The 21,977-nt window shown below is 45.2% G+C and overlaps 1 protein-coding gene and 1 long non-coding RNA gene across 4 annotated transcripts in view; one reads left to right on the forward strand and one right to left on the reverse strand.

Annotated features, from left to right (window-relative positions):
* Positions 1-21,977, reverse strand: part of MEF2D (myocyte enhancer factor 2D) — a 138,494-nt gene that overhangs the window by 107,664 nt on the left and 8,853 nt on the right. The window lies entirely within an intron of this gene.
* On the forward strand, positions 53-15,181 carry LOC310834334. Its single transcript, XR_014559198.1, has 2 exons — positions 53-624; positions 14,937-15,181. It is a non-coding gene; the product is annotated as an uncharacterized lncRNA (long non-coding RNA).

Below are 21,977 nucleotides of genomic sequence, written 5' to 3' on the forward strand. Positions count from 1 at the left end.
ACATCCAGCTGGCCCCTGTGGGAGACTAGAGATGCCCACCTTGGTCAGATGTGTGAAATTATGGAGGAAAGGTTTTCTCCAGTGTTCGAAAGTCCCATTTTGTGACAGGGAATTTCATTACCACAAACAATTTCTGAGTTCTGGGCGCAGCACTGCGCATAAGGTTTCAAATTAAAACTGCAGAGTGGAAGGAAAGGAGGGCCTTTTTCTGCCTCCCCACTTCCAGGTGCTCTCTGAAGACTGAAGGAGACCCTCTTAAGAATATTAGGGGTGTGGGCAAGGGAAGGACTAGACCATGTGAAAATGAACATAAGATTTTGGCTGCAGTTCTTTCATTTCTAGCTTTGTATTCTTGTTACAAAAAAGTGCACCTAAACATTCTGTTGTTGCGCCTATAACCTAGGTTTAAGGTGCCATTTAGAACCTAGCTTTCGTATCTCAGTTCCTAACACTGGCCTTCTCCCTCTCTTATAACACCCGAACTCAGAGCCATCCAATGAAGCTGAATGCTGGAAGATTTAGGATGGACACAAGAATGTACTTCTTCACACAGTGCATAGATAACACTATGAAACCCGCAGATCTAGAAGATCTGAATGAGGCATGTGGTTAAATGTAAATTAGGTGAGTGATTCTATTTGTCTGTGACCCAAAAGCAATTACAAAAAAATGGGAATAGTACAAAGACCTACAATCACAAATTTTATTGAATCTAAACCCCCTGCTGGGACAACCACCAGGGAAGCAGGGACAAAACATAGCATCAATAAAACCGCTAATATATAAAGCTAATAATTATCAATACAAATTGAGAGTAACAACATCAATATAGCATTGCAGATGGTCCTTTTTGCAGTCCACAACAGACATCTTTAGAGAATTGCAGCATTTTTCTTTCTTTAGCTGCAGCTGCAAAACTGTAAATTAGGTAGATTCTGTAGTACAGAGATGGGGAACCCTTTTCAGAATAAGGGCCACCTTCCCTTCTGAGCAAGCTTCCAGGGGAAGCAGGATGCATGTTCAGAGTTCAAAGACAAAATCCAGCCTGGCAAGGGCCAGAAAGAGAAGTTCAGAGGGCTGCTTTTGCACCATAGGGCAGAGATTCTCCACCCTTGCTTTAGCAGGAGATGATTGCAGATCCCACCACATTGCAGAATGTGAGACAAGATGGTCTCCACAGTGCCTCACAGTGCTATCCTTTTCATTTAAACACTGAACAGTTGCAGACAAATGTGTGTAACACGATAATGCCAATCTCAAATGCCAGGTTTTGGAAAAAGCGAGCCTGTCACTCGTTTCCACCTCCATCTGTCAGAATACCAGAAGTCCTTTCGATTCCCTTCTGGAATATTACCTCTCTCAGGTTTTAGATCCTGGAACAAAACCTACAGCAGGAAGGCTGCTATCCTGCCGCCAACTCCACTAACGCCAGCTAAATGGAACTCATAACTAGATAACGAACTTACAACAAGATGCTAATTAAGGATTAGCAAAACAGCACAGGGAAGAGATTAATGGCTGGCCATTTGCATCCAAACACTTTTGACACAGGCAGCCAGGTGAAAAGCAGCCAGGCCTTCAACTCTGAGGAGGGGGTACTTTTATTCCAAGGGGACGCGATAGTGCCTCTTCCAACCACAAAATGCATTTAATAGCTGTGCCCTGCTGCTTGCCCCTCGGCAGCCAGCAATTCAAGGCAGAAGAAGTCTCATCATGGAGTCGCCATTCACCGCTGAAATATCCGAGATCAGGATTTGAAGAGAAGGTGAGCTGCTGTTATCCTAGTAAAGGTCCCACTGGGAACATGATATCTCAGGCAGCTCCTCCCCCTTTCTGGTCACCTGCTGGCTCCCAGGGTCCTCTCCTGGTTTCTCCCTGCTCCCATGTAGACCCCAAGAATAAATGCCCCTGGTGGTCAGATGAGCTCTATACTCCTTCCCTGAAATGACACCATCTGCACCCTGAGGAGGCTGGGAATGAAAGGGGGCTGCTGCCACTGCTGGCTTAGCATGATACCAGGTTATTTGAGGTCTCCTGTTCTGCCAGAAGCCACCCTCCACGAGGTCCCTCCTCTGCTTTGAGGAGATTCCCCCAGGGGTCCTGGTCAAGCTGTGTCACCACTATACTGCACTGCCTTTTTCATATCATTCTACCTGCCTCTCTCTAATGCTAGAAGATCCTCTTTGGAGATGGGGTGAGGTGACCAGACCTAGACCCTAGGACCCTGTTATCCTTAAGTATGGTTTGTATATAATTGTTTCACAGAATCTACATAGAATCATAGATTTGTAGAGCTGGAAAGGGTCCAAGGGGTCATCTAGTCCAACTCCCTGCAATGCAGGAATATTTATTTCCAATCCCTTCCATCCAACACAATCTAAACAGGTTGGCCGGTTCAATATCTTGGCCTTTAAAGTGACATATATTTTCTGCCCACAAATAACTATCATGGGACTGGAGTGTACAAATGCCCACAATCTCTAACAGCTGTAAAGGTAAAGGGACCCCTAACCATTAGATCCAGTCGTGACCGACTCTGGGGTTGCGGCGCTCATCTCGCTTTACTGGCCGAGGGAGCTGGCATACAGCTTCCGGGTCATGTGGCCAGCATGACTAAGCCGCTTCTGGCGAACCAGAGCAGCGCACAGAAACACCATTTACCTTCCCGCCGGAGCAGTACCTATTTATCTACTTGCACTTTGACGTGCTTTCGAACTGCTAGGTTGGCAGGAGCAGGGACCGAGCAACGGGAGCTCACCCCATTGCAGGGATTCGAACCACTGACCTTCTCATCAGCAAGTCCTAGGATTTGTGGTTTAACCCACAGCGCCACCCTCCTAACAGCTGTGGCCTAATGCAAAAAAAACCCCACGAAACTACCACTCTCAAGTGCATAGCCCACCCACCCCAATGTGTTGGACTCAAACTCCCACATTGCCAGTTTGGATTCCCATCAGTCAGCACAGCTGGGGCTGAGAAGAGTTTCCCTCCAAAACATCTGAGGGGCACCATGTTGGCAATGGTTTCCATAATACAACAGGTGCAATCAAAACAGAAGGGAGAGGAAGAAGACTGAAAAGCTGCAAAAACTCTGCAGCAAATGACATGAAGAAGTCTGAAGACAGTCCAGCTGTTTACTGGTGACGCAAATGGGTGTAGAAACAATTATCTTGAAGGAATTAATTCCCCACCCACCCTGCAAAACCATCCTTTTCTTTCTTATCAAATCGGGATCCAGGACAGGCTGTTCCTCCCTCGTTCCCACTGACCAACTGAAAACAAAAACAAACAAAAAAACCTTAAGAAAGCCAGATGCAAAATACAATCACTAGGAATTTAAGATTTTAATCTCATTAATCAACAGGCATTAAGGGCCGAAAGCAATAACCGCTCTGAGGACAGGAGAGAAGAAAACAGTGGGGAAATAGCACACTGTTGTGGGCTGCGCCTGTTGAGAGGCTCCAGTATTCTTCGCCCGTCTAAGCAGGACAAGGGCCATTAGGATGGGACCTCTTTGCACTAAACATAAGAAAAGACTACTGGATCAGGCCAATGGCCCATCTAGCCCAGCTTGCTGTTCTCACAGTGGCCTCTAGGAAACCCACAAGCAGGATTTGAGAACTCTCCCCTCCTGCCAGCAACCAATTCAGAAGCATTTACAGTCTTCAAATGTGGAGGCACAGAATCAAAGTTGACTTGTTTTAATTACGGTAGTTTTTAGCTTATCACTGATTCTAATTATGATTTGTATGTCTTAAATAGCTGTTTTTACAGATGAATTTATTGTTTTACACTTTTTTTGTAACCTGCTTTGAGGTTTGTTTGTTTTTACTAACAAGCCACATATAAACTTTCTGAAATGAAATAAACAAGTAAAAATTAATAAGTATACCCCAAAGGGCAAAAACAGAGGGATTTTTTTTTCCAAGGACAGGAACCAGAAAATGGGGCAGCTGGAGCCACCTCACACACTGTACAGGTCAAAATGCTCATCATCAGCTTTCAAACTGAGAGAGGCCTGCGGCCCACACAGCTATCCAACAGGAGAGGAAGAACAGGCTGGTTAAGGGCAGTGCCTCCCTGTAGCCACAGGATCCAGCAAATATGACGACAACCACAAGTGACATGTTCACAGTGGTGCCAAAGTGTGACCGTTGACCCTCTCCTTCCAGGAAAGGTTCTCTAGCACAGGGTTGCGTTAACCCAGGAGGAACATACACACACACACCCCTTTGCAAACTGGGTTTCTTCCTGGCCCTGCTCAAAGCTGCAAATATTTAGATGCCTCACTGCAACTCTGTCTCCCTTCTGGTATTTTAAAGATTTGCAAGTTATGTCTGAGAAATTCCCCATGCCTAATCAAAACTGTTTTTGTTGTTGTTGTTGTTTAAATCAAGCAACAATCAAGTGATGCAACAGAAGACCTCCCTCAGGTCATTTCACTAGCCTTGATTTAATTATTTGAGTTTCTCTCAGAATTGAGGGGAAAACCCCAGATTTGGGCTGGATTTCTCCATAAGGGCAATCTGGGTGGCAATAAGCAGCTCAAAGATATACCAGCAGCCTGGTGTACTTGGTTTCTGGATCTGACCCTGAGAACAGACTCAGAAAGTCTCCCCAAGGCTTTAGAAGCTACACTTTGCTCAGAAAACAGACTCACTCCATGAAACACCACCCAGGTCTTTGGCTGGTAGGCCTACACCCCATTTTAGACACCCAAAACAACAGGGCATAGAGGGAGGTTGAGAACAGCAGCCAAGCTAGTGTTGTTATACATAAACATATACATGACACACACAAACAGAAATATAGATAGATATGGGTATCACACAAAAATACATATGGATAGAATTTAATTTCTATATTTATTGCATTGGTATGCCACCTTTAGGGACGCGGGTGCCGCTGTGGGTTAAACCACAGAGCCTAGGACTTGCCGATCAGAAGGTCAGCGGTTCTAATCCCCACGATGGGGTGAGCTCCTGTTGCTCGGTCCCTGCTCCTGCTAACCTAGGAGTTTGAAAGCACATCAAAGTGCAAGTAGATAAATAGGTACCGCTCCGGCGGGAAGGTAAACGGCATTTCCGTGTGCTGCTCTGGTTTGCCAGAAGCGGCTTAGTCATGCTGGCCACATGACCCAGAAGCTGTACGCCAGCTCCCTCAGCCAATAAAGCGAGATGAGCGCCACAACCCCAAAGTCGGTCATGACCGGACCTAATGGTCAGGGGTCCCTTTACCTTTACCTTTTTTTATGCCACCTTTATCTCCAAGAGGCAAAAGCTGGCATACATGCTTCTCCCTTTCCCTTTTTTCTCTTCACAACAACCCTGTGAGGTAGGTCAGGCTGAGAGGCAGTGACAGACCAAAGGTCATCCAGTTAGCTTCATGGTCAAGTGAGTATTTGAACCCTGGTCTCTCCCAGGTCCTACACCAACATTCTAACCACTACACTACAACTGGATATCAATATCACAAGAGCGTGCATGCGCGCGCAGAGTTTTAGTAGGTTACTATTCAAGAGTAGCCAACCAGAACAAAGAAAAATATTTGTTCGGGGGGTTTTACAGTTGTGAAAAGGGCATGAATACTGCGGGAGGAAGATGGGTTGGCCCTGGAGATGAAGGGGTTACACTGAAAAGGAAAACAAGAAGACTCATTGCTTCCCTGAAAGCCTATAAATGCCAGTCTAAGCTTGGCTTGCCCTAAACTTAGGCAGGAACAATAAAACCTTATGGCTACTAGAGTAATGACTTGGTTGCCACCATGACCCATCAGGCATCGTCAGGAAACCTGGATTCTCACACTGCCTTGAGTAGAGAAACTGAGTTTGAGTGTTCAAACTCAGCTCTGCACATCAGAGAGATGTTGTGAGGTAGATAAAAGAGCTCAGGCACTGGCTCAGAGATGCAAATTTGCCAGCACTAATTGAGATGTGTAGATAGCACATTTAGATGTTAAACGTCTCAGAAGGCAAGGCAACTAATCTCCCACCCAAATGGCCTGAGAGTTCTCCAGAGGGGCACCATTGAGGCTCCCGTTTTGCCCCTGGCTATGCTGTGCTTTCACCCTTAGAGGCAGTAATGCTTCAGTTGCTCCATATCTTAGGTGGGGAGTGTGCTCTTGTGTCTGAATCCTGCTTGCGGCTTTCCCACAGGCATCTGGTTGGCCACTGTGAGAACCGGAGGCTGGGCTAGATGGGTCAGAGTGAACTGATCCAGCAGGCCCATCTTATGTCATGCTCCTGTTTATCCCAATACATTCAACAAATTCTGCTCCACATCAATTCAACTTCCATTCAGTGACCACCTTTCATTACCCCCAAATCATCTCAAGTTGTTTTTTTCCACTACCACCAAATTGATACCCTACTCAGTAACCAGCATAAGCCTCTCAACTCTCCCCCCGCCCCCGGTTCATGACCATCCCAAAAAGTCTTGGGGCAGCCAGAAAAAGATTTGGGGGCCTCAGCAACCTCCTTGACCCCTGCACATGATAGAAAGCTAGTTTAAGGGCTCTCTTGAAACCTACTGCTTTCTACGGCTCTGTGCTAGGGTTGGGCGATATCAGCTTTTCAACATTGCGGTATATCACCAGCCAAACATCGCAATCTGACAATATACTGCAATGTTGAAAAAACAAGCTGCATTAGCCTCAGCCTGCAAGGTGCCGGGTGATCCACCCCACACATTTAAAGAATATTCAACCCACAATTAAAGCACACAGCTTCCACCCAAAATCCTGAGCGCTGCCGTTTGTGAAGGATGCTGGGAACTGTGACGGGGAAACTACCGCTCCCACTGCTCTTTGAGGAATTCATGTGCTTTAAATGTACAATGGGCAAGCTTTAAGCGTATAGCATATGTCAAGGCCCTCTCCACAATGGCAAGACACATTTCTATTTAAGTGAGAGTCATTTGTTTTAAATTTGCATCTATACACAGAAATCAGTACTTGCAAATGTGCATCCTCTTTTTTGGGGGGGAAGCAGACCCTATTCTTTTTTGCAATGGGCAAGCAACCTCACAATGGGACTATCAACCCTCATATCTGAAGGCAGTCAGCTGGCTTAGGGGGCACAGAATAGGCCCTGTGTCCGCACAGACAAACAGACACACTGCTCCATACTTGGACACCTCATTACTGCTCCCTGCCGCCACCGTCCCTGCCAGCACCCTCTGCCGAACAGGAGGACCAAACAGGTTGTGGACTGGCCCTTCCACCCACAGCCCAACATGAGCCACAATGGCTACACTCTCCTTCCATGGTTGGAGGCAGTAATGCTTCTGAATGCCAGTTGCTGGAAACCAAAGGAGGGGAGAGGGCTCTCGTGCTCGGGTCCTGCCTGATTTACTGTTGTTATTTGCTGTCCTCTGCCCTTAAGTAATTCGGTATGTTACCATATAAAACCCCAAGCCAAAAATTACTCAACCCTCAATGTGCTTATAAACACAGAACATTTGCTTCATTGCTACATCCATGTCCCATTCTTCATCCAAGGATCTCAAGGCTTCATGCATGATCCCCCTCCATTTTATCTTCACACCCACCCTGCAATGGGGGACAGAGGGACTGACTGTTCCAGTGCCCATCCTGCAAGCTTCATGGCTGAGTGAGAGTTATGAAATTGGGTTTCCTTAGTCCAGCCCTTCTGGTTATTTGGACTACAATACCCACCGGTCCCAGACAGCACAACTGTATTATTATTATTATTATTATTATTATTATTATTATTATTATTTACATCCTGCTCTTCCTCCCCAAGTAGCCTAGGGTAGCAAACCGACATTTGAAAGAAAAACAAAGCAAACTTTCAATAAACAATTATAATTAAAAACATCTGAAACCAGTTACAGTTTGAAACATTCTAAAAGTTGTTAAAAAAACTGGAAACATTCTTCCATCCTTTGGGTTGTCTAGAACAGTTTTCTTCAGCCACTAAACGTCTGAATAAACAGAAATGTGTTCAAGTTCCTCCTGAAAGTTATCAATGAGGGAAACAGCTCTCATTCACTAGGGAGGGCATTCCACAACCGGGGAACCACTATTGGAAAAAGCCTGCAGTGGGTCAGCACCAACCAGGCAGCCCCAGGTGGCAGCATCACTACAAGGTCCCACTTGCTGACCAGGTCATAGAGGCTGATGGATGTTATAGCCAAGAACATCTAGAGGGCACCATGCTGGGGAAGTCTATGGGTTGTGCTTCCAGATGCCAATGACTAGCCTTTCACGACAAAAAGGGGGAATTAGACTGTATGGAAGAGGGGGTGCATGGCCACACTGGCAGAACCACAACCTCCAAATTCAGAAACTGAACCGTAATAAACTTCTGATCTGGCCAACATAACCCTAGCTGGGTTGGCAAACTTTCCTTCCCTACGTGACATGCTTATACACTGGCAATTACTGAGAGACCAAGCATCACTCATTTTTTTTCAAGCACTCCCAGTGTAGCATCATAGTTAAGAACATGATGCACAAGGTTCCCGATTGAAAACTCAGCCCAGCCACACATTTATTAGGAATGCAGGAAGCTGCCTTTGGCACTGACCATGGGGGTGCATCTAGCTCTGCCTTGCTTACACTGACTGGCAGCAGCTTTCTAAGATTTAGGGCAGGGGTCTTTCCCAGCCTCACCTGGAGGTGCCAGGGATTCAATCTGGGACCTTTCCCATGCAACCACAATGGCTATGCTCTGTCTCCATGGTCAGAGGCAGAAATGCTTCTCAATACGAGTTTCTAGTTTCCCACTGGCATCTGGTTGGCCCGTGAGAAAAGGATGCTGGACTAGAAAGGCCACTGGCCTCATCCAGCAAGGCTCTTCTTATGTGCTTAACATACATGAAGGGTCCTGAGCACTGAGCATTTGTACACAGCTTGTTCTTGTATGAGCGTTGCATCTGCAAAAACAAACCCCAACCACAGTACAGTATTCCAGCGTTCACATTACCAACCCCGCAAGGTTATTAACCATGGCATTTACATAGGATGGAAATCTACTGGAGAGGTGAGGTTAGATTGTCCAGCCATTTCCTGGAGGGGGGGGGGACAATCCTCTAAAAATAAATATCAAAAATAAATAAATAAAAGCCCAACAAAAAGTTTCCCTCCCATTTTATTTCCCCTGTGGCCAAACCTAACTGCTGTGAGTAACTTTTAGAAGGAAGGAGAGCAAGAGAGTTGGGCACTTTGCCATCCACAACAGCAGCTCTGGGGGTGTGGAGAAAAACAACAACAGTGTGTTTATTTGTGTGGAGGGAGGGGGACACACAGCAGTGCCTAAACCACAGCAGCAACCCAAAATATGCTGCCTTAACACATGCAATGCTGCACCAGAACCGTGGCTGCTTTGGGGGCTGGCAGTGGGAAGAGGGAGAGAGATTCCAAATATATAAAAGGGTCTGTTCAGATATTATGCGACGTCCAGAAATACAAGGTGATGTCAGGGACTCTGGGACTTCGGAAGGCAGGAAGCTCCATGTCAGGCATAGGCAAACTCAACCCTCTAAATGTTTTTGGGACTACAACTCCCATCATCCCTAGCTAACAGGACCAGTAGTCAGGGATGATGGGAGTTGTAGTCCCAAAACATCTGGAGGGCCGAGTTTGCCTACGCCTGCTCTATGTTCACCTAAGTTTAGTATCATCGACTGATTGCATTTACATCCTACCTTTTCCTCCAATGAGTTCAAGGTGTGGCAAACATGGTTCTCCCCAATCTCCTCATTTCATCCCCACAACCACCTTATGAGTCTTATAACCAAGTGGGATTTGAACCCTGGTCTCTCCCAAGTCCTAGTCCATGGGTAGGCAAACCAAGGCCAGGGGGCTGGATCTGGCCCAATCGCCTTCTAAATCCGACCCGCGGACGGTCTGGGAATTGGCATGTTTTTACATGAGTAGAATGTGTGCTTTTATTTAAAATGCATCTCTGGTTTATTTGTGGGGCATAGGAATTTGTTCAACTTTTTTTCTTCAAAATAGAGTCCAGCCCCCCACAAGGTCTGAGGGACAGTGGACCGGCCCCCTGCTGAAAAAGTTTGCTGACCCCTGTTCTAGCCCAACACTCTAAAACTGCAGCACATTAGCACTTCTTCAACCTGGTACCCTCCAAATGTTTTGGAGCTTAACCTCCACCATGGCAGTGCTATGTTACAGTGCCAGTTTCAAGCGAGAACAAGACCCAAGAACATCTGATAGGCCCCACGATGGCTACCTCTGAATTAGAGGAAGGGTCTTAGCTCCCTAGCAGAACACCTGCTTTGGTCGCGGAAGGTTCCAGGTTCAACCCCCAGTATTTCCAGTTGCTGGAAACCACAGGAGGGGATAGGACTCTTGGGTTCAGGTCCTGCTTGCGGTTTTCCCCACAGGAATCTATCTGGTTGGCCACTGTAAGAAAAGGATGTTGAACTAGATGGGCCATTGGCCTGATCCAGCAGGCTCTTCTTCTTAACATCTGGAGGGAACCAGGTTGGCAAAGGCTGGCATAGCATCTTCCTGGCTGGCATGCTGTTGGGGGGAAGGATCCGTTTCTTAGTATCTAAAAGTGTCCCTGGCATGCAATGGGGCAATATTACTTTCATCCCTATATCGCTTTGCATTTTCTGCCTGTTTGCAAAGTGCAAGCATTTAGAATTCTGAAAGACAAGAGAAGGGGGAGAAAACCCATCCTATTCTCTAGCTCCCTTCTTCACACCTTTACTGCCTGATCCCCCCACAATGAAAACATAATCCCATGACTTGTCTGGATGCCTGGCTTTAAAGAGAGTTGCCATGGGAACCAGCAGGATGCTACAGAATCAGCACCAGCTATTCTAGGGCAGGAAGAGGGTGGGAACAAGGAGGGAGGATGAACCAGGGTAGAGGATCTAGGAAAAGGAAAAGGAAATTAAATTACCAAAGTATCAAAAAGAGAAAGTCAACGGCTGTTACGGTTTTCGAAACGGCAGGGAGACGCCATTGCAGTCTGTATGACTGCTTGCAAAGGGGATGGCAAGAGGGGGGGGCAGGGAGAGTCATCTGCTCTCATCTCTGAAGCAAGACTGGCTTCGCTTCAGCAAGCCGCGGCTGTAGCTTCCTTGGGATTCTGACTCCAGGCTGGGGAAAAGCAATTTGAAGGTTGACCTTAGCCAAGGTCACCTGCCGCTTCCTCACTGCCTCAGTTTACAAGCTCTCTCCACATGCACCATCATCATGGCACTGACCTTCTTTCCTTAAAGTGCTCCGAGGTCCTTGACTAAAAAGCCTTACGTAAGTGAGTGAGCGGAGGAGCGAGCGAGCATCACCTATTATTTATGATGTATACTTGAGGGTGCGAGCAGCTCTGAAAGGAGGCAAGGTCAGGCCAGGGTAGCCACACCACCCCAGGGCCCTTTGGAGAGAGTGCTCTGCTTCATCTTAAGAGGTCAGATCTCCCCGGATGCCCTCTGGGTCCTACAGTGGAGCTCCTTGCTCAAATTGGAGGCGGGTGGCTGCTCATGCTCTTTACCAGACCTGTGGGGGTGGCTAAGGTTTATGCAGGGATTCTAGCTTTGGGCTAGGACCTGAGATTCAAATCCACTGAAGCTCCGTGGATGACCTTGAGCTCAGTCAGTCACCTTTTCTCAGCCTAACCCACTTTGCAGGTTTGTTGCGAAGATAAAACAGGGAGCCCACCTTGAGCTCTTCGGAGGAGATGAGGGATATAAATTTAATAATCAATGAGTAAGTGGCAAAGGCTTTCAACTTAGGAGCAACGCCCACCAGCACCAAAGTCTACTGCGTATTGTCACTTTCAAAAACAATCTCCGCAAGTCGGATATACACTTTCCAAAGCTGTAATATCTAAATTGCCTGCCCCAAGGAGATATGCTACCGTGCTCAATGAGAAGTAAGTTAGTGGCATAATTTACTAAATGGAAACCTGTTTGTGAAATAATCTCCCCTTGCAGGTACATCAAGCAGAGACATTGTCATCATTCAGGCACCAAGTGAAGCCATTCCTCTTGACTCCAGCTTCTTAGATTCTTAATTAGGAACATAGAAAACCAATTTATATCAAATCAGACTGGTGGTTCCTTAGCTCAAGACTGTCTACATCGACTGGCAGCTGCTCTCTAGGGTTTCAGGCAGGGGGCCTTTTCTAGGCCTTGCCTGGAAATGACATTGGGGTTTGAACATGGGGCCTTCTACATGAGAAGTAGGTGGCTTAGCAGCCAAATTATCTGCCCCAAGAAGACACTCCCTGTTGTAACTCATTAGGTGCCCTCATGCCAAACCCCAAAAGCTCTTCGAGCATAAGAAAGGACCCATTCAAGATCCATTCAGAAGCCCAAGTGCTGCATGAACACTGGAAATTTAGAAAACACTACGACAGAGTTCCACAATACAGCCCCCTCCTACAACGCACATACAGTTCCATTCAAGCACAGCTGGGCTATCGTGAAATCCCAAATACACCCCTGAACTGTGAGAGGGCAGAAAAAAATTAAGAAGACATGCACACAAAACCCCTTGCAAAGAAAACTGCCTAGCCTGTTCAGCAAAGATCATACAGGAAGCCAAAGGTCTCCCGTTTCCATCAAGGCCTCAGCCCATTCTCCCTTGCAGTTCAGTCTTTTGAGCACCTACATCCGTCTCCACCAACCTCATGTCCTCCAGATATTTCAGATAGCGTTGTCATAATCCCCAAAGTGAAAATCCGGACAAAGTTGTTGAGCTTTCTTTTCTTTTTGTCAACATCTCCAAAAAAACATCTCCAACATCTCCATTTCTATTGCTGTAATTGATTTTTAAAAAATTATTATTATTTCATTCCTATCCTGCCTTTCCTCTGAAGAGCTCAGGGTGGCAAACATGGTTCTCTTTCTCCCCATTTTCTCATTGCAACAACCCTGTGAGGTAGGTTAGGCTGAGAGACAGTGACTGGGCGACCCAGTGAGCTTCATGGATGAGTGAGTACTAGAACCCCGATCTCCCAGTTCCTAGCCCAACACTCTAACCACTATAGCACACTGCCTCTCTTTATTGTACTGCTTTCATATTTTTTCTTTCATATTAATATTCTGCTCACTGCTTTGGGGGTGCCTTTGGGCCAAAAAGCAATGTATAAATAAACCATGACCACAAGCATTATTGCTCCTTTTATTTACTGCTCGCTCTTCGTTTAAAAAATTCCAGAGGGGTGTACAGTACTAAACTAATAAAACTAAGCTAAAATAAGAAATACCAAACTCTACGCATCATTAAAAATGGCACGGGCATGAAACAACAAATACATTTATTAATTACACTAAGCAGCAGAAAGGCAGAATTTTAAACTGCACTACAGACCAGAAAGAAGCCCATTGATAATATAAGGTTGCATATATTATTTTGAGAACACTGTACTGTGACATACTTGAGAGCATTTTGTCTTTGTACACTGGTGACATTGTATAAATGAGAACCAGTGCTACGTAGTGGTTAGAGCGTCAAACTAGGGCCCAGGACATCAGGGTTCATGGGTGTCAACTTGAATAACATATGGGGGGGTGCAGATTAGCTCTGCTCCACATAAATCAATCACATGGCGCAGCATGCACACGCCATTTGAATGGCGTTGCCCATTAACTTTGGAGGGGCCCAGCTACCTCTAATATTTTATTGCGGGAGGGGAAGAGACCTCAGCCCCAAGGAGTTGGCTCCCATGCCAGGGTTTGAATCCCTACTCTGCTACGAAACTCAATGGGTTGTTGTGGGAATCAAACCATATATGGCACCTTGAGCTCTTTGGAGAAAAAGGTGGGATATAAACGCAAACATTAAATAACACTGCAGAGAGGGACAGGGGAACAGTCTACCTGATCACCACCTAGCACAGCAACCTCCAACCTGGAGCCCTCCAGATGTTTTAGATGCAACTCCCAGTCTCCCACCAGCTCCAACCAGGGCACCCTGTTGGCCTAATGCTCTAGAGCAGCGGTTCTCAACCTATGGGTCCCCAGATGTTGTTGGACTACAACTCCCATCATCCCTGAGCTCTGGCTCTGGGGTGATGGGAGTTGTAGTTCAACAACATCTGGGGACCCACAGGTTGAGAAAGCCTGCTCTAGTGCCTTTAAAGAACTTCTCCTAATCCTTACAACAGCTTTGTAAGGAAGAATGATTCCTGAAGACAGACAGGCCACATTCAGGGCCACCTAGCAGGTTCACTACAGAAGCAAGATTCTTTTGCGTTGCTTAGTCTCTCAGCTAAGAGGCCTAGCAAGCAACATCCACCCTCTCCCACTCCAATAAATACTCCCTGGTGGGTCCCCACCTAGATCCAGTGACTCAGCAGCGTCAGGCCTTGACAGAGCCAAAAATATTTCTTCTCCCCACCCCCCTCCCATGTCCTTCCTATCCAATTGTGAGTTTGCTTTTCCCAGCTGTCTAGATGCGTCAGATTAAGGTTGTACCATCATGGGGAGGAGGCTCTGTTTATGCATTTTCAAAACAGGAAAGAAGGGGAGACATTTATAATCAGGGTACACAAAATGAAATTGAAACAGATTGCTGCAGAGGTTCATGTATGTTTGTCTGCATACTGATCAAAAATTGGGACAGCGGGGAGAAGAGAGAGGGATTGGCTGCGTAGGAGGGCAGGTGCTGGTTTTCAAAGGAGACAAAGGTTGCAGTTTCCTGACATGACACTGAACTTGCTGGCACCTTCCTGGCCTATTGATTTTGCTCCCTTCAAGACAGCCTGGGAATTTACAGAGGATTCCGCTCTTAATGTAAATTAGAGACTGAATCCGTCACAATTTCCAGTAAACGGGGTTGGCGAGAGGCAACTTTTATAGCTACGATACAGCAGAGCTACACAAGACAACTTTAATATACGTGGAAGTCTAAGATTTCCAACAGGTGCAAAATGTTATTAGTGTTGCCATTAGGGTACCAGTGCTAAAGCCTTTTCTCTCTTGGCTTTTAACATCCAGTGGAAGAATACCATCTAGCTGGATCTAGGAAGTCACAAATGCCTTATTATTAGAGGAAGAGGCCATGGCCAACCTGGAAAACACTGTTGCAAGAACATCTCTCTGGACCAGACTTATCCAACCTGCTGCCTCCAGATGTTTGGTACTACAAAGCCTCACCCAGCGCTGTTTTGTTGTTGTTTTTAAAACTATCATCATTACTGGGGGATTTTTCAGTGCCTGTTCAATAAACCATACACATAAGAGCAACTGTGATCAGAACTATGAGTGCAAAGTTATCACTGTTGGCCACACAGTCCAGCAAAAAACATCTAAGTTTGGAAATTACTTTTACTTGTTGCATTTATATCTCACCTTTTCCTCCAAGGACCTCAAGGTGGTGTACATAACTCTCCCCCTCTTCATTTTATTCTCACAACAAACCTGTGAGGTTGGTTAGCCTGAGAGTGACTGGCCCAAGATCATCCAGTGAGCTTCATTATGAAGTGGGGATTTGACCCCTGGTCTCTCAGGACCTAGCCCACAACTCTACAACCACTACACCACACGGGCTCTTCTAATTAATCCTAAAACAGCTAGCCTCAGATTTTCCTAAAACTCCTGAGATAGCCTTGGAAACCACAAATTTTTAAGCTTCTTGTTCAGAATCATCTTTGACATAAGAGATTTCTCCCACCACCCAATATTTTTTTTCTCTCTCTCTACTATAGGGAAAACTTAACAATGAAATTTGGCCCTCAGAAACATAACCAGAGAAATCGCCACCCTTGGGAAAACCAAGATTCTCAGTGTGTGTCTCAAATGCCAGCAAATCTTTTTGTGTGTGCCAGCCCCAAATTTAGCAATATCATAAGCAAAGTCATAATTTTAAAGGCGAAAGCTGTGCCAAAACTCAGCCCGCAAAGGAACTGTTTCTCTGACAGTAGCATGGGCTGCAATTGCAACTCATTCTAGACCTCTGATCTAACGTGACCACTTCTAGCCAGGTTATTCCCGTTTTCTCACAGGAGGGGGAAATGGCAAATAAGAGATGCATCCTACCCCTTGGAACTCTCCCTCTTCCTTGCCAAAGAAAATCTCATTTCCCTCTGCCTTGCATCTCAGCAAGTCAGGAACAACCGGTATTTAAAAGGATAAAACAGGTCCCAGACATTTTCCAGGAAATCAGGAGGCGGGCTTTCACTGCCCGGCTGGAGGCCAGATCTTGAGTCGAACTGGCACAGAGAATTTAATAATCTGCATGGTGCTTCAAGAGTTGACCAAAAAAGCAAGAGGGAACAAAAGTAAAAAAACAATGTCGCTGTCAATTACACACAGACAGAGCAGAAGACTGCAGAACACAGGTATTTCAGCAGTGGTGCTTAGCCCCTGAATTCTTCCATGGAAATTGTCCCTGCATGATCCAAGCACATCTTCACAACCATAAGGACTAGAGACTTACTTTTTAAAAGACAAAACAGAAATGAGGATTCTTGGGAAGCTGAAGTATGTGTCCAGCGCCACCCACCAGCATCCGTGGCCACTGGCCACCTCTGGTAGGGCCCCAGACAGACTTGTTTCCTTAATCCCAATGAAGTTACTTATCAGATTCTGTCCCTTTCCTCTGTTTTCAAATAACCAGCAGAGCTGCTGAAAGTCCAACAAGGCAGATGTTCCCCCCACAAAACATCTGCTCACTTTCACCACTAAACTTCCTGCACCCTCCCAGATTTTGTGCAAAGTGGATCCTGCCACCTGAGCTGGCTGTCTCACCTTGCCTTATGGGGCATTGCCCTGATGGCAGCTTAGTTGTTGACCAGGGCTCGCTGGGGGAACCAGGGGAAGACCTAGGTTCAAATCCCTACTCAGCTTTACTTCCTCTTGAGGGCTTTTCCAGAGGCACCTGCCTGGCCACAGCTGGAAACAGAAGGCTGGACCAGATGGACCCAGCCTGATCTGACCCAAATGGGTGCTTCTGTTGTGCATTCAACCAGACTGGTGCTCTACAGATGATTTGGACTACAACTCCCATCAGCCGCAGTTGGGAGTCCAAAATGGCTGTGCTGGCTGCGAACTGATGGGAGTTGGAGTCCTATAACATCTGGAGAAGGGTACCAGGTTAGCAAATAATAATAAATAATTATAAATAATAAATAATAATAAAAATAAGAATATGATTTGATTGGGATTCAAACTCCTCTCTTTAAAAAACTCTCACCTCAAGATTTTGTACGGTACAAATTTATTTTCTTTGCTTGGAGAGTATTTCACAGCTTATAGAAAGAGCTAAAATCAATCATTTTGGAGGCAATTTATAATCAATTTCTTTTAAAAAGCCAAGCAGTTGCTATTGACTGCCTGAAAGGTCACTCATAACTACTGGTGTTCTTACAACAATGGCTTAAGCATTAAGGCATTTGCTTTGACCCCAAACCCCTTCTATTAACCTCATCCCAAAATAATTATATCATCTATGCCAATAATAAAAGGTCTGACTGGTCCTCCTTTTATAGCTTCTTCAGCAGCATCCTCAACATAAACACTTCAGAGAGAAGCAGTTGACTTGAAAAGACATTATTACTGCAATCCCTTTTACTCTTACTTGGGAGTAAACCCCACCAAATACACCTTGAGTGGACCTGCATCAGGGTTCAGATTCCAGCTCACACTTCCCCTGACTAGTTTGTTTCAGTGTCTCCTCCACAAAATGGGAATATTATTATGGCCTACCTTGCAAGGGCTGGAAAGACGAATAGCATCAGGCTTGTAAACCAAATGCTACAAGTGCTAAGTAAATGACAAACCATTAATTGGAGCAGTTCAACTTGTCAACATGTTTAGTTAAGGCCCTACATCCTAGAGATGTCTCAGCCAAGAGAACAATTAAGTCTTGCTGGACCTCATTGCTTTGAACCGGTTGAAAAGCAAAGACAGTATCTGTCCTTTCAATTAAATATTATTACTTTATTGTTACTTGTTATATTTTTTAGACCACCCTTCATCTGAGCATCCCAAGATGGTGCATAGGAAATAAAGTAAAATACATAGTAAAAAATCAACAATAAAACCATACAATCACCACATTCAAAAATCAGCCCCAAATACATCATTCACAATGAACAGAAAGGAGACCGTCTCATCAGTCCCCAGCAGCCAAACGGAGTAAGTTTTTTTTTTAAATAGATGGGAGAAACACCTCAGTAAAGGCGACAAATTTCCCTCTGGTGGTAGAGAGTTCCATAGTTGGGAGCCACAAATAGGGCTGCCATATATCCAGATTTTCCCAGACATTAACGGGATTTCAAAGGCGGAACTGATGTCCAGGGGGCAGGGAATTCCGAACGGCAGCGCTTTGTCCTGGATCTTAGGCCAGTCAATCGAAAAATTGCGTAACAAAAAGCTCAACTACTTTTGGGGAGTCCTGGTTTTATTTTTTGAAATATGCTCTGTATTCTTCCTTTAGGCCCCCTGTCATCTACCTACCCTACTTACCAATCCTCCTTGTACCCTCACGTGCCATTTCAATCCCAGTCAAGCTGACAACTGTCCCTTTCCTCACAGTTTCCAAAACAAGACCCAGACATTCTGTGCCACCACAACAGCTCAGCCAATCTCCACTGGGGCTTCAAATCCACAAGGATAGTACAGGCAACTCCCCATTTACACACGTTCAAGACACGTGCGCACACGCATCTCTAGGAACCTGGAAGTAGCACGAAAAGGGGCAAAAATGACCCTAAAAGAGTGTGAAAACGGCAAAAATACCACATAAACAGTGTCTAGCAATCCTACACAAGCCTTTGCAAATGCAATCCCAGGAGCCTTTGCACCGACCTTTGAGGCCTGTGGAGAGTTGGAGCAAGGAGATTTGGAGGGTGTTTGCAGGCTTTTTCAATGGTGTTCCAAAATATATGCAATACATGGTGCCTTGGAATGTAACCCGGCATAAATGGGGAGTTGCCTGCACAATATTATATAGGCCTGCCAATGGCTACTGACCATGCTAGCTAAGCAGAACCTTGATGAAGAGACTGCTTGATCAGGTCTGTGGTGCATCTTCTAGACCAGCATGCTATCAGTGGCCAACCAGATACCTGCGGGCAATTTGCAAGCGGGACATGTTAGCAACAATGCTCTCCCCACCTGTGATCCCCAGCATCTGGCATTCAGAAGCATTGATGCCTCTGACTGTGGAGGCAAAGCATAGTCATTGCGGCTAGCAGCCACTGATAGCCTAGTCTGTCATGAATTTCTTCAGATCTCCTTTAAAGCCATTCAAGTTGGTGGTCATCACTGCCTCCTGTGGGAGAGAGTTCCACGGTTTAACTATGCACTGCATGAAGAACTTTTATCTGTCCTGAATCTCCCAACATTCAATTTCATTGGACAGTCTCCACTGTCTCTCCACTTTCTCTCTCCACTTTCTCCATAATAGGCATAATTTTATTGTAGCCATTCTCAACTTCCAGGTTAAGATTGTTTCCTTTAGATGTTTTGGACTACAACTTGTGCTGGCTGGGGCTGATGGGTATTGGAGTCCAAAACATCTGGAGGGAACCAGGTTAGCAAAGGCTGTCTTATTAATATCAAACTTGGAACAATTTTATCATACTTGACTCTAGAGGGCTTACACATTTTAACAACAGATAAAGAACAGGAACTGATGTGGTGCTTTAATGATTGACATTGTCTATTTGTAATGAATTTAAAATGTTACAAAGCTGCAATTATGACTGAAACGAGGTGTGCTTTTATTTGGATTGTTGTATTCTGTTTTGAAATTGATTGGTTAAACAATAGACTGTTGTGATGATGCTTTGATATGCATTGCTGTTCTTGTTCTTGATTTCCTCGTCTTGTGAGCAACCGTGGACACACTCGTGTAGAAAGATAGCATACAGATTAAAATAATGAGAACTTTTAACAACAGTAGGATACCTGTGGCACCTGTCTGCTGACTTCCTGGAGATTTGGGCATAGAAACAGGATACTGGACTAGGAGGCCTGATCTAGCAGGGATGTTCTTCTGTTACAAAGAAGGGGAAATCTAGCAATACACACTAACCAAGTATTTCATTCACTTACTGATAATTGAATCAATAGGTTGTTTCATTTATTTAGATTCCAAGACCCACTTAATCAGAAAAAACAAACTTGATTTTATGTATTCCACAGTCGTTTTATATTAATATTTTAAATACATTTTAATTGCTGATATTGGTTTTAATTGGCTGTGGGAACAGTGTTGAAAAGCAGTAAATATAGAGAGAGAAGATCAGGACAGGCATTGATCAGGGATGAGGTATCTAAAATCCACGTCACAACCATTGCAAAATAGTTTGAGCAGGTGGAAGTCCTACTCTGTAAGAGGGTTTGGGATGTCCCCAAGACCCAGCAACCCTGAATAGTGGTAGGCCCAAGCCTTCACTCAATTTGTCCTACTCTTCACCTCACTGTCAAGGAGGAGGAGAGGGGCAAATTAACTTCCCTTCCCCCTCCAAAAAATTGGTATGAACTGCTTGATATTCCAGCCGATGGGCTTCCTCACTGTGGTTTTGCAATCTTTTTAAAAACCTTTGAATCCTATTTCGCAATGTAAATCAAAACAGATCCTCACGCATACTTAAACTGTTGACAACACACAAAAATTAGTAATCCCATTTTAAAAAAATATATATATTGCAAAAGAAGACAAAAAGGGAACACTATGGTGGTTTTCAAATCCTCCCAATGTTTTATCAAAACAAATCCCAAATTTGCTATTGCCGTGGCCAATTTCCCCCAGATTACTTGCAGATTTTCTCCTCCACCACAGATTTCTCAACAGTGTCATTGGCCAATAGCTGAACAGAACAGCCCTTTGCCAACCTGGGGCGCTCTAGACATTTTGGAATACAACTCCCATCACGCCTCACGAGCACAGAGCTGATGGAAGTTATCACCATTCTTTTTCAAAAGCTGGGTGCTGCTTTTCCATATAAATGCGCTCAAAGCAGCTCACACAAAACAGAACAAAAAAGGCCACATCGACACATCATTACAGTAACAATCAAATATGAAATCATTTCAAAACAAAAACCAGCAGGAGTTGTCGCCCAAAACCTCTGGGGTGCAAGGAGCTGGCATGGTAGAGGAGGGGAAGGAAGATCAAATAATGGTTTGCACAAACCAATCGTTTATACTGCCAAATCTATGGTTTAAATTTTCAAACAGCGGCCAGCCAGTATCCTCTAACACCCATGCTTCTTAATTTCACTCATGCCTCCCTGGTGCACCAGTCCCAAGTGATGGAAACAGAATTATAACCAAGGTTTACAATTCCAGAAGTCAAAAATCAGAGTTAAGTTTCCTTAACCATAGCACGACCCCACGTCGGAATTGAGCCACTCTCCCCCAACATAACCTACCTCACAGGATAAAAAAAAAAATTCCTTCCAGTAGCACCTTAGAGACCAACTAAGTTTGCTATTGGTATGAGCTTTCGTGTGCATGCACACTTCTTCAGATACCAAGTGTATCAGATACACTGCGATTAGGCTTGAAAGAAGCATCCCATTGTAGCCAATGTAAGAGGTTGAGATGTCTGTTTGATTGCAGCGTGTGTATGTGTGTGTAAGGCTTATCTGAATTCTCCAGGTTTTCCAGTGCCCCTTCAGGTGGCAGGAGGAGACCTTGAATCTCCAGGTGGGGAAGAGTGGATTAAATTTTATTATGATTACTTATGATGGTGGTGGTGCCGATTAAGAAGACTGTGCATGCAGCTTACAAGCTTTAGCCTGGCAGGAGCCAGCTACAAATTACTGCATAGCCTCTCTGAAGTCCTCTGTCCTCCTTCACTCTCTCCTTTTAGATTAAATATTCCCTACCTAGGCTCCTGCCAACCTAGTAGTTCAAAAGCATGTCAAAGTGCCAGTAGATAAATAGGTACCGCTCTGGCGGGAAGGTAAACGACGTTTCCGTGTGCTGCTCTGGTTCGCCAGAAGTGGCTTCGTCATGCTGGCCACATGACCTGGAAGCTGTACGCCGGCTCCCTCAGCCAATAAAGCGAAATGAGCGCCACAA

Source organism: Podarcis gaigeae (genome assembly GCF_964106915.1).
Source record: "Podarcis gaigeae genome assembly, chromosome: 16".
NCBI lineage: Eukaryota > Metazoa > Chordata > Lepidosauria > Squamata > Lacertidae > Podarcis > Podarcis gaigeae.